This window comes from Amblyomma maculatum, chromosome 2 (genome assembly GCF_055883805.1).
Source record: "Amblyomma maculatum isolate TAMU_Amacu chromosome 2, ASM5588380v1, whole genome shotgun sequence".
NCBI lineage: Eukaryota > Metazoa > Arthropoda > Arachnida > Ixodida > Ixodidae > Amblyomma > Amblyomma maculatum.
In genome coordinates this window covers 183,631,316-183,643,604 of record NC_139345.1, presented here as the reverse complement: position 1 = coordinate 183,643,604, position 12,289 = coordinate 183,631,316, and positions in this window count along the sequence as shown.

Below are 12,289 nucleotides of genomic sequence, written 5' to 3'. Positions count from 1 at the left end.
TGACATTTTCAAGTTTCTCCGTTTCATCATTCCCATTCCCCTCTCGACAGAATGCAGATGTTGTTTAACTCTTTTTGTCTTCACCTTGACATTTTCAAGTTTCTCCGTTTCATCATTCCCATTCCCCTCTCGACAGAATGCAGATGTTGATTAACTCTTTTTGTCTTCACCTTGACATTTTCAAGTTTCTCCGTTTCATCATTCCCATTCCCCTCTCGACAGAATGCAGATGTTGATTAACTCTTTTTGTCTTCACCTTGACATTTTCAAGTTTCTCCGTTTCATCATTCCCATTCCCCTCTCGACAGAATGCAGATGTTGATTAACTCTTTTTGTCTTCACCTTGACATTTTCAAGTTTCTCCGTTTCATCATTCCCATTCCCCTCTCGACAGAATGCAGATGTTGTTTAACTCTTTTTGTCTTCACCTTGACATTTTCAAGTTTCTCCGTTTCATCATTCCCATTCCCCTCTCGACAGAATGCAGATGTTGTTTAACTCTTTTTGTCTTCACCTTGACATTTTCAAGTTTCTCCGTTTCATCATTCCCATTCCCCTCTCGACAGAATGCAGATGTTGATTAACTCTTTTTGTCTTCACCTTGACATTTTCAAGTTTCTCCGTTTCATCATTCCCATTCCCCTCTCGACAGAATGCAGATGTTGTTTAACTCTTTTTGTCTTCACCTTGACATTTTCAAGTTTCTCCGTTTCATCATTCCCATTCCCCTCTCGACAGAATGCAGATGTTGATTAACTCTTTTTGTCTTCACCTTGACATTTTCAAGTTTCTCCGTTTCATCATTCCCATTCCCCTCTCGACAGAATGCAGATGTTGTTTAACTCTTTTTGTCTTCACCTTGACATTTTCAAGTTTCTCCGTTTCATCATTCCCATTCCCCTCTCGACAGAATGCAGATGTTGTTTAACTCTTTTTGTCTTCACCTTGACATTTTCAAGTTTCTCCGTTTCATCATTCCCATTCCCCTCTCGACAGAATGCAGATGTTGTTTAACTCTTTTTGTCTTCACCTTGACATTTTCAAGTTTCTCCGTTTCATCATTCCCATTCCCCTCTCGACAGAATGCAGATGTTGATTAACTCTTTTTGTCTTCACCTTGACATTTTCAAGTTTCTCCGTTTCATCATTCCCATTCCCCTCTCGACAGAATGCAGATGTTGTTTAACTCTTTTTGTCTTCACCTTGACATTTTCAAGTTTCTCCGTTTCATCATTCCCATTCCCCTCTCGACAGAATGCAGATGTTGTTTAACTCTTTTTGTCTTCACCTTGACATTTTCAAGTTTCTCCGTTTCATCATTCCCATTCCCCTCTCGACAGAATGCAGATGTTGATTAACTCTTTTTGTCTTCACCTTGACATTTTCAAGTTTCTCCGTTTCATCATTCCCATTCCCCTCTCGACAGAATGCAGATGTTGTTTAACTCTTTTTGTCTTCACCTTGACATTTTCAAGTTTCTCCGTTTCATCATTCCCATTCCCCTCTCGACAGAATGCAGATGTTGATTAACTCTTTTTGTCTTCACCTTGACATTTTCAAGTTTCTCCGTTTCATCATTCCCATTCCCCTCTCGACAGAATGCAGATGTTGTTTAACTCTTTTTGTCTTCACCTTGACATTTTCAAGTTTCTCCGTTTCATCATTCCCATTCCCCTCTCGACAGAATGCAGATGTTGTTTAACTCTTTTTGTCTTCACCTTGACATTTTCAAGTTTCTCCGTTTCATCATTCCCATTCCCCTCTCGACAGAATGCAGATGTTGATTAACTCTTTTTGTCTTCACCTTGACATTTTCAAGTTTCTCCGTTTCATCATTCCCATTCCCCTCTCGACAGAATGCAGATGTTGTTTAACTCTTTTTGTCTTCACCTTGACATTTTCAAGTTTCTCCGTTTCATCATTCCCATTCCCCTCTCGACAGAATGCAGATGTTGATTAACTCTTTTTGTCTTCACCTTGACATTTTCAAGTTTCTCCGTTTCATCATTCCCATTCCCCTCTCGACAGAATGCAGATGTTGTTTAACTCTTTTTGTCTTCACCTTGACATTTTCAAGTTTCTCCGTTTCATCATTCCCATTCCCCTCTCGACAGAATGCAGATGTTGTTTAACTCTTTTTGTCTTCACCTTGACATTTTCAAGTTTCTCCGTTTCATCATTCCCATTCCCCTCTCGACAGAATGCAGATGTTGTTTAACTCTTTTTGTCTTCACCTTGACATTTTCAAGTTTCTCCGTTTCATCATTCCCATTCCCCTCTCGACAGAATGCAGATGTTGATTAACTCTTTTTGTCTTCACCTTGACATTTTCAAGTTTCTCCGTTTCATCATTCCCATTCCCCTCTCGACAGAATGCAGATGTTGTTTAACTCTTTTTGTCTTCACCTTGACATTTTCAAGTTTCTCCGTTTCATCATTCCCATTCCCCTCTCGACAGAATGCAGATGTTGATTAACTCTTTTTGTCTTCACCTTGACATTTTCAAGTTTCTCCGTTTCATCATTCCCATTCCCCTCTCGACAGAATGCAGATGTTGATTAACTCTTTTTGTCTTCACCTTGACATTTTCAAGTTTCTCCGTTTCATCATTCCCATTCCCCTCTCGACAGAATGCAGATGTTGTTTAACTCTTTTTGTCTTCACCTTGACATTTTCAAGTTTCTCCGTTTCATCATTCCCATTCCCCTCTCGACAGAATGCAGATGTTGATTAACTCTTTTTGTCTTCACCTTGACATTTTCAAGTTTCTCCGTTTCATCATTCCCATTCCCCTCTCGACAGAATGCAGATGTTGATTAACTCTTTTTGTCTTCACCTTGACATTTTCAAGTTTCTCCGTTTCATCATTCCCATTCCCCTCTCGACAGAATGCAGATGTTGTTTAACTCTTTTTGTCTTCACCTTGACATTTTCAAGTTTCTCCGTTTCATCATTCCCATTCCCCTCTCGACAGAATGCAGATGTTGATTAACTCTTTTTGTCTTCACCTTGACATTTTCAAGTTTCTCCGTTTCATCATTCCCATTCCCCTCTCGACAGAATGCAGATGTTGATTAACTCTTTTTGTCTTCACCTTGACATTTTCAAGTTTCTCCGTTTCATCATTCCCATTCCCCTCTCGACAGAATGCAGATGTTGATTAACTCTTTTTGTCTTCACCTTGACATTTTCAAGTTTCTCCGTTTCATCATTCCCATTCCCCTCTCGACAGAATGCAGATGTTGTTTAACTCTTTTTGTCTTCACCTTGACATTTTCAAGTTTCTCCGTTTCATCATTCCCATTCCCCTCTCGACAGAATGCAGATGTTGATTAACTCTTTTTGTCTTCACCTTGACATTTTCAAGTTTCTCCGTTTCATCATTCCCATTCCCCTCTCGACAGAATGCAGATGTTGTTTAACTCTTTTTGTCTTCACCTTGACATTTTCAAGTTTCTCCGTTTCATCATTCCCATTCCCCTCTCGACAGAATGCAGATGTTGTTTAACTCTTTTTGTCTTCACCTTGACATTTTCAAGTTTCTCCGTTTCATCATTCCCATTCCCCTCTCGACAGAATGCAGATGTTGTTTAACTCTTTTTGTCTTCACCTTGACATTTTCAAGTTTCTCCGTTTCATCATTCCCATTCCCCTCTCGACAGAATGCAGATGTTGTTTAACTCTTTTTGTCTTCACCTTGACATTTTCAAGTTTCTCCGTTTCATCATTCCCATTCCCCTCTCGACAGAATGCAGATGTTGTTTAACTCTTTTTGTCTTCACCTTGACATTTTCAAGTTTCTCCGTTTCATCATTCCCATTCCCCTCTCGACAGAATGCAGATGTTGTTTAACTCTTTTTGTCTTCACCTTGACATTTTCAAGTTTCTCCGTTTCATCATTCCCATTCCCCTCTCGACAGAATGCAGATGTTGATTAACTCTTTTTGTCTTCACCTTGACATTTTCAAGTTTCTCCGTTTCGTCATTCCCATTCCCCTCTCGACAGAATGCAGATGTTGTTTAACTCTTTTTGTCTTCACCTTGACATTTTCAAGTTTCTCCGTTTCGTCATTCCCATTCCCCTCTCGACAGAATGCAGATGTTGTTTAACTCTTTTTGCCTTCACCTTGACATTTTCCAAAACTCGCTCTGTTCATTTATATTGGACGTTCGTAGCTTTGTACTCTAAACTGTATTTATCACATATAACTTCCACTTTCTAGCCTAAGTATTGTATTTAATTTACTTCACGTTTTGCTTTTTCTCCAGTTCAGTGCTGTTTAAAGTTCTCTTGTACTGCTTTTTATCCATTTCTTATTTGATGCTGTATCATGCTCGTGCGTGTGGTCAGTTTGGCTTAAACTATTATGGAACGCCTGCGAGGCGCTGTAGACGCGAGCGGAATGTCGTGGCTCGCTCAACCCGTAGTCTTTATTCCTGCGTAAAACGACGAGTTAAAGACGACTCTACGAGGTGCAAAACCATTTGCAGAGGTCGTCTTTACACTCAGAGGCAGTATCATGCTCGTGCGTGTGGTCAGTTTGGCTTAAACTATTATGGAACGCCTACGAGGCGCTGTAGACGCGAGCGGAATGTTGTGGCGCGCTCAACCCGTAGTCTTTATTCCTGCGTAAAACGACGAGTTAAAGACGACTCTACGAGATGCAAAACCATTTCGCAGAGGTCTTCTTTACACTCAGATGCAGTATCATGCTCGTGCGTGTGGTCAGTTTGGCTTAAACTATTATGGAACGCCTGCGAGGCGCTGTAGACGCGAGCGGAATGTCGTGGCGCGCTCAACCCAAAGTCTTTATTCCTGCGCAAAACGACGAGTTAAAGACGACTCTACGAGATGCAAAATCATTTCGCAGAGGTCTTCTTTACACTCAGATGCAGTATCATGCTCGTGCGTGTGGTCAGTTTGGCTTAAACTATTATGGAACGCCTGCGAGGCGCTGTAGACGCGAGCGGAATGTCGTGGCGCGCTCAACCCGAAGTCTTTATTCCTGCGTAAAACGACGAGTTAAAGACGACTCTACGAGATGCAAAATCATTTCGCAGAGGTCTTCTTTACACTCAGATGCAGTATCAAGCTCGTGCGTGTGGTCAGTTTGGCTTAAACTATTATGGAACGCCTGCGAGGCTCTGTAGACGCGCGAGCGGAATGTCGTGGCGCGCTTAACCCGAAGTCTTTATTCCTGCGTAAAACGACGAGTTAAAGACGACTCTACGAGATGCAAAATCATTACGCAGAGGTCTTCTTTACACTCAGATGCAGTATCATGCTCGTGCGTGTGGTCAGTTGGGCTTAAACTATTATGGAACGCCTGCGAGGCGCTGTAGACGCGAGCGGAATGTCGTGGCGCGCTCAACCCGAAGTCTTTATTCCTGCGTAAAACGACGAGTTATAGACGACTCTACGAGATGCAAAATCATTTCGCAGAGGTCTTCTTTACACTCAGATGCAGTATCATGCTCGTGCGTGTGGTCAGTTTGGCTTAAACTATTATGGAACGCCTGCGAGGCGCTGTAGACGCGAGCGGAATGTCGTGGCGCGCTCAACCCGAAGTCTTTATTCCTGCGCAAAACGACGAGTTAAAGACGACTCTACGAGATGCAAAATCATTTCGCAGAGGTCTTCTTTACACTCAGATGCAGTATCATGCTCGTGCGTGTGGTTAGTTTGGCTTAAACTATTATGGAACGCCTGCGAGGCGCTGTAGACGCGAGCGGAATGTCGTGGCGCGCTCAACCCGAAGTCTTTATTCCTGCGTAAAACGAGGAGTTAAAGACGACTCTACGAGATGCAAAATCATTTCGCAGAGGTATTCTTTACACTCAGATGCAGTATTATGCTCGTGCGTGTGGTCAGTTTGGCTTAAACTATTATGGAACGCCTGCGAGGCGCTGTAGACGCGAGCGGAATGTCGTGGCGCGCTCAACCCGAAGTCTTTATTCCTGCGTAAAACGACGAGTTAAAGACGACTCTACGAGATGCAAAATCATTTCGCAGAGGTCTTCTTTACACTCAGGTGCAGTATCATGCTCGTGCGTGTGGTCAGTTTGGCTTAAACTATTATGGAACGCCTGCGAGGCGCTGTAGACGCGAGCGGAATGTCGTGGCGCGCTCAACCCGAAGTCTTTATTAATGCGTAAAACGACGAGTTAAAGACGACTCTACGAGATGCAAAATCATTTCGCAGAGGTCTTCTTTACACTCAGATGCAGTATCATGCTCGTGCGTGTGGTCAGTTTGGCTTAAACTATTATGGAACGCCTGCGAGGCGCTGTAGGCGCGAGCGGAATGTCGTGGCGCGCTCAACCCGAAGTCTTTATTCCTGCGTAAAACGACGAGTTAAAGACTACTCTACGAGATGCAAAATCATTTCGCAGAGGTCTTCTTTACACTCAGATGCAGTATCATGCTCGTGCGTGTGGTTAGTTTGGCTTAAACTATTATGGAACGCCTGCGAGGCGCTGTAGACGCGAGCGGAATGTCGTGGCGCGCTCAACCCGAAGTCTTTATTCCTGCGTAAAACGAGGAGTTAAAGACGACTCTACGAGATGCAAAATCATTTCGCAGAGGTCTTCTTTACACTCAGATGCAGTATCAAGCTCGTGCGTGTGGTCAGTTTGGCTTAAACTATTACGGAACGCCTGCGAGGCGCTGTATACGCGAGCGGAATGTCGTGGCGCGCTCAACCCGAAGTCTTTATTCTTGCGTAAAACGACGAGTTAAAGACGACTCTACGAGATGCAAAATCATTTCGCAGAGGTCTTCTTTACACTCAGATGCAGTATTATGCTCGTGCGTGTGGTCAGTTTGGCTTAAACTATTATGGAACGCCTGCGAGGCGCTGTAGACGCGAGCGGAATGTCGTGGCGCGCTCAACCCGAAGTCTTTATTCCTGCGTAAAACGACGAGTTATAGACGACTCTACGAGATGCAAAATCATTTCGCAGAGGTCTTCTCTACACTCAGATGCAGTATCATGCTCGTGCGTGTGGTCAGTTTGGCTTAAACTATTATGGAACGCCTGCGAGGCGCTGTAGACGCGAGCGGAATGTCGTGGCGCGCTCAACCCGAAGTCTTTATTCCTGCGCAAAACGACGAGTTAAAGACGACTCTACGAGATGCAAAATCATTTCGCAGAGGTCTTCTTTACACTCAGATGCAGTATCATGCTCGTGCGTGTGGTTAGTTTGGCTTAAACTATTATGGAACGCCTGCGAGGCGCTGTAGACGCGAGCGGAATGTCGTGGCGCGCTCAACCCGAAGTCTTTATTCCTGCGTAAAACGAGGAGTTAAAGACGACTCTACGAGATGCAAAATCATTTCGCAGAGGTATTCTTTACACTCAGATGCAGTATTATGCTCGTGCGTGTGGTCAGTTTGGCTTAAACTATTATGGAACGCCTGCGAGGCGCTGTAGACGCGAGCGGAATGTCGTGGCGCGCTCAACCCGAAGTCTTTATTCCTGCGTAAAACGACGAGTTAAAGACGACTCTACGAGATGCAAAATCATTTCGCAGAGGTCTTCTTTACACTCAGGTGCAGTATCATGCTCGTGCGTGTGGTCAGTTTGGCTTAAACTATTATGGAACGCCTGCGAGGCGCTGTAGACGCGAGCGGAATGTCGTGGCGCGCTCAACCCGAAGTCTTTATTAATGCGTAAAACGACGAGTTAAAGACGACTCTACGAGATGCAAAATCATTTCGCAGAGGTCTTCTTTACACTCAGATGCAGTATCATGCTCGTGCGTGTGGTCAGTTTGGCTTAAACTATTATGGAACGCCTGCGAGGCGCTGTAGACGCGAGCGGAATGTCGTGGCGCGCTCAACCCGAAGTCTTTATTAATGCGTAAAACGACGAGTTAAAGACGACTCTACGAGATGCAAAATCATTTCGCAGAGGTCTTCTTTACACTCAGGTGCAGTATCATGCTCGTGCGTGTGGTCAGTTTGGCTTAAACTATTATGGAACGCCTGCGAGGCGCTGTAGACGCGAGCGGAATGTCGTGGCGCGCTCAACCCGAAGTCTTTATTAATGCGTAAAACGACGAGTTAAAGACGACTCTACGAGATGCAAAATCATTTCGCAGAGGTCTTCTTTACACTCAGGTGCAGTATCATGCTCGTGCGTGTGGTCAGTTTGGCTTAAACTATTATGGAACGCCTGCGAGGCGCTGTAGGCGCGAGCGGAATGTCGTGGCGCGCTCAACCCGAAGTCTTTATTCCTGCGTAAAACGACGAGTTAAAGACTACTCTACGAGATGCAAAATCATTTCGCAGAGGTCTTCTTTACACTCAGATGCAGTATCATGCTCGTGCGTGTGGTTAGTTTGGCTTAAACTATTATGGAACGCCTGCGAGGCGCTGTAGACGCGAACGGAATGTCGTGGCGCGCTCAACCCGAAGTCTTTATTCCTGCGTAAAACGAGGAGTTAAAGACGACTCTACGAGATGCAAAATCATTTCGCAGAGGTCTTCTTTACACTCAGATGCAGTATCAAGCTCGTGCGTGTGGTCAGTTTGGCTTAAACTATTACGGAACGCCTGCGAGGCGCTGTATACGCGAGCGGAATGTCGTGGCGCGCTCAACCCGAAGTCTTTATTCTTGCGTAAAACGACGAGTTAAAGACGACTCTACGAGATGCAAAATCATTTCGCAGAGGTCTTCTTTACACTCAGATGCAGTATTATGCTCGTGCGTGTGGTCAGTTTGGCTTAAACTATTATGGAACGCCTGCGAGGCCCTGTTGACGCGAGCGCAATGTCGTGGCGCGCTCGCGGCTGGCGAGGTTGCGATCCGGGTAAAAAGGAAGGTGGTTAAAAAAGAAAAAAAAAAAAATAGGAAAAGGGCAGGGATGGGGCGGGGAGGTGGCGGCGCGCGCCAAGTGAAAGGAGAGAAGAGGGGGGCCTCCCCCCCCCCCCCCCCCCCCACCGCGCTCCCCACCGAGCGGCAGGATCAGTTTTCGCCCCTCTTCAAGACGGGCCACTGGTTTGACATTGTGAAAGGAGAGAAGGGTGGGGGGGGGGGAACGGGGGGGGGGGGGGGCGACGTCTTAACCGCAGGACGTCTCTCCCTTCCCTAGGCGCGCGCCGCCACCACCCCTGCCTCCATTCCTGCCTTTTTACTGTTTTTTATTTCTTTTCTAACCACACTCCTTCTTACCCTGATCGTCGGGGGTGCGAGGAGAATTTCGGAACGCCAGCGAGGACCTTGCCCTCACTGAGATTCAATATTTTGATAGGGATATGTAAAACATTTTACGATGTACAAATGCACTTAAATGCCCCACTTAGACTAAAATCGGCCCTGAAACAAAGTAAAATGCAAATAGGGCAGCACGATAGTGTACAATTTTTTATCCGTAATAAAACTTATTTCAACAACTATGAGAGGCCTGCATAGGTGGTCATAAAGCTTGATGATTAGATGAAAAATAAAGGTTTCCTAAACAAATTTATTATTCATTTCAGGAGGCTATATTAGATGGCAAAACTGAAGGCCGTGGACGTAAAACATGACCTCCGCTTCTACATTTTTGTAAACAGGAGTATGGCTTGAAACAAGTGTATACAGAGTATAAAAAAATGTGCATTTAAAAGCTCATTGAAGTAGCTTTGTTGCATTGCTTGATTGCATTGCATTGGTCACTGTAGTAATACCTACATCAGGAAATACACAAATGACACTTGTTTTTGATTCATAAGAACTGCAAAGGGTATCATTCTATAAATCCAAATCAAGAATCTCAAGAGCGCGGAAGAATTAGCGGCGCATATTGAGGCCGTCGACTGCGTGTTTGTCGCGATAAAAGCACCAAACTTGCCTCCAGTTCCAGGGGAAGCCTGCTGGTGCCGAAAAAGGTATTGCGCATTGCATGTAATGGTCATAAGTATCGTCACATCGCATTTTAATAGCATGCATGAGTTTCTGTTGTTTCAACGACATCTGCAGGAAATAATGTATCTCAGATTTTTTTTATTCGAGAAGTTTGAGAAAGGAGAAATCGTACGCAGGATATAGAATGTTAAAAAAAAGGAGTAAAGTCCAGTTTCACTCACAGAGGTTGCTATTCCTCAGGTCAGCAATGCGGATACATGAATTCTCCCCATCGACCCGCGCTTCCTGGGATCATATAACAATTCCCACGTGATGAAGCAACCTGCCCTGTGGCGGCGCTTCGTGGAAGAAGTCTCGATTGGCAAAGGGAGAGTTCCTTCTTGGCGAGTTATACGAGGTTTGCAAGAGAGAGATGTTCATTGTAATTGTCTTTATGCGTAATTTCGTTGGAAGCGCTGTCACCAGTTTCGCTCAATGCGCAGGAGACAGCGGCTGCACGCTTGCGCCCTGGCTCCTATAATCAGTATACTAGGGCATCCTCCATTGGAACCCCTGCCAACGCTTGAGCTCGATCGGTAATGGAGAGGTCTACCAGCCTTATGAAAGCTGGTTTCGATGCCTGTAATGGCACTTCGCTCTCCTTTGCAAAGTGGGGCGAGCTGGAAACATTGTCACTGCTGTGCAGCCTTGCACATTATCTGAATGGTAAAACAGACGCTTAGGCGAGTGGGTAATCCATGCGTGCAGACAGCGCAAAAGAAGATGGGTACCTAGGAGGGACACAAACAGCGCTTGTTCGTGCCCTTGCTACGTCCCCATTTTTTTTTTTGCACTCTCTGCACTCATCTGATTGCACGCGCATGTGCCCCCCCCCCCCCCCTCCTATCTCCTCTTTAGCGAAGACATCAAGCACAGTGGTGACAGTTAGGGAAGCGGCTCTGGCGCTAGGTCTACGGGTGCCCAAGCGAGTGGAAGACGCTAACGTTTCAGGGAAAGGCAGCTTACTGGTATCAGCCTGACAAGGAGCCAGCATATGAAACAGCTGCGAAATCATGGGGCCGATTGCGTCTTCAGCTTCTTCGTGCTCGTCCTTCGGTGGTGAATGTTTTGGTGGCAGACCAGATGGAGATACCTCACGCAAACTGGAAATCCGGAGGACCAATTCTGCAGAATCTGTAGCGATATAGGAACTTTAACACATATCCTCTGGGAGTGCAGCCACTCCCCGGGCTACAATTTATTCAAGGACGCAGAAGCATGGGAGACCGCGCTTCATAGCGAAGACTCGGAGACACATGCCAACATTGTCCGTCTGGCAACCGAAGCGGCGAACCGCTTTGTCTACTAGCCCCTACCTCTTGGGGTGACATCGGGCTCCCTGGACGCCTGCGGGCGGTGCCGGAGCTCCGGTGCCGCCTCTTCCGGACAATAAAAGTTTTCACCACCACCACCACCAGTGCCAGGGATACTTTACGTTTCTGTCTTGTGATACATAGGTTTCCCGTTTGCTACTTCAGCATGTTGAGTGTAAGAGGTGCGTACAACTAACAGTGTGTGCTGTCACCTGTCAACGTCGGGCCATTTATTGCGTGATCAAGCACAGCAGTGATTCATTGGCATTTTATGCATAACTATGTCGCACTTGCCTGCTGTAGCAATTCGAATGCATGAGGGTAAGTGCAACTCGTAGGGTGTTCCCAGGGAGACTCACCTGCAAGACACAGGTCGCGCGTTGTAGTGGAGCGAGCTGTACAAGTGTACTGTAAAAAGCAATACATTTGTGCAATGTGTGCTTGAAAGGTGCCTTCCCGTTCCAAGCGCAAATCAAATGTGTAGCAATAACGCGGATTGCACAAATACGACGGAAGGTTTATACCGGAAAACATTCTGTGTGCGAAAGTACATCGATCTCTATGGTGCACATGGTGTCGCCATTATTTGACAGGCACAGGTCAAGTGTCTTTTACTAGGCGTGCTATGTACACCTGTTTCGAAAGTATTTAGCACAGCACATAGTGTGCTGCTTGCAGCAACTTTGTCGCAGCAAAAGGTGAGGCAACGGAAGGTAGTTACAAAGAGCACAAGGAGGCACCACCTGCGCCAGCGGTGGCGTAGCGGCTCCCCCTTTCCGTTAACAACATATTCAGAGATATTACACCATTTGCGACTTGAAAGGTAGGCATTCCCGAAGCCCGCTAAGGGTCTTAGTAAATCAGAAGAGTGTCACCTTCGAAGTTACCAACTATGTCATTTAGTAATCCAGCAACACTTCACACCATTGGGCCCGAGTCCTTTTCGGCGCAGTGCAATGTTTGTGCCCAGAAGGCAAACTTATACCAAGTGGTATGGGCTTATCAACAAAATACCAGTTTGACATAATAAATCAGCCAACGTGAGAGGTCCGGGAGGCGGCCCTGTCCAGCTCTGACCTCAAGGAA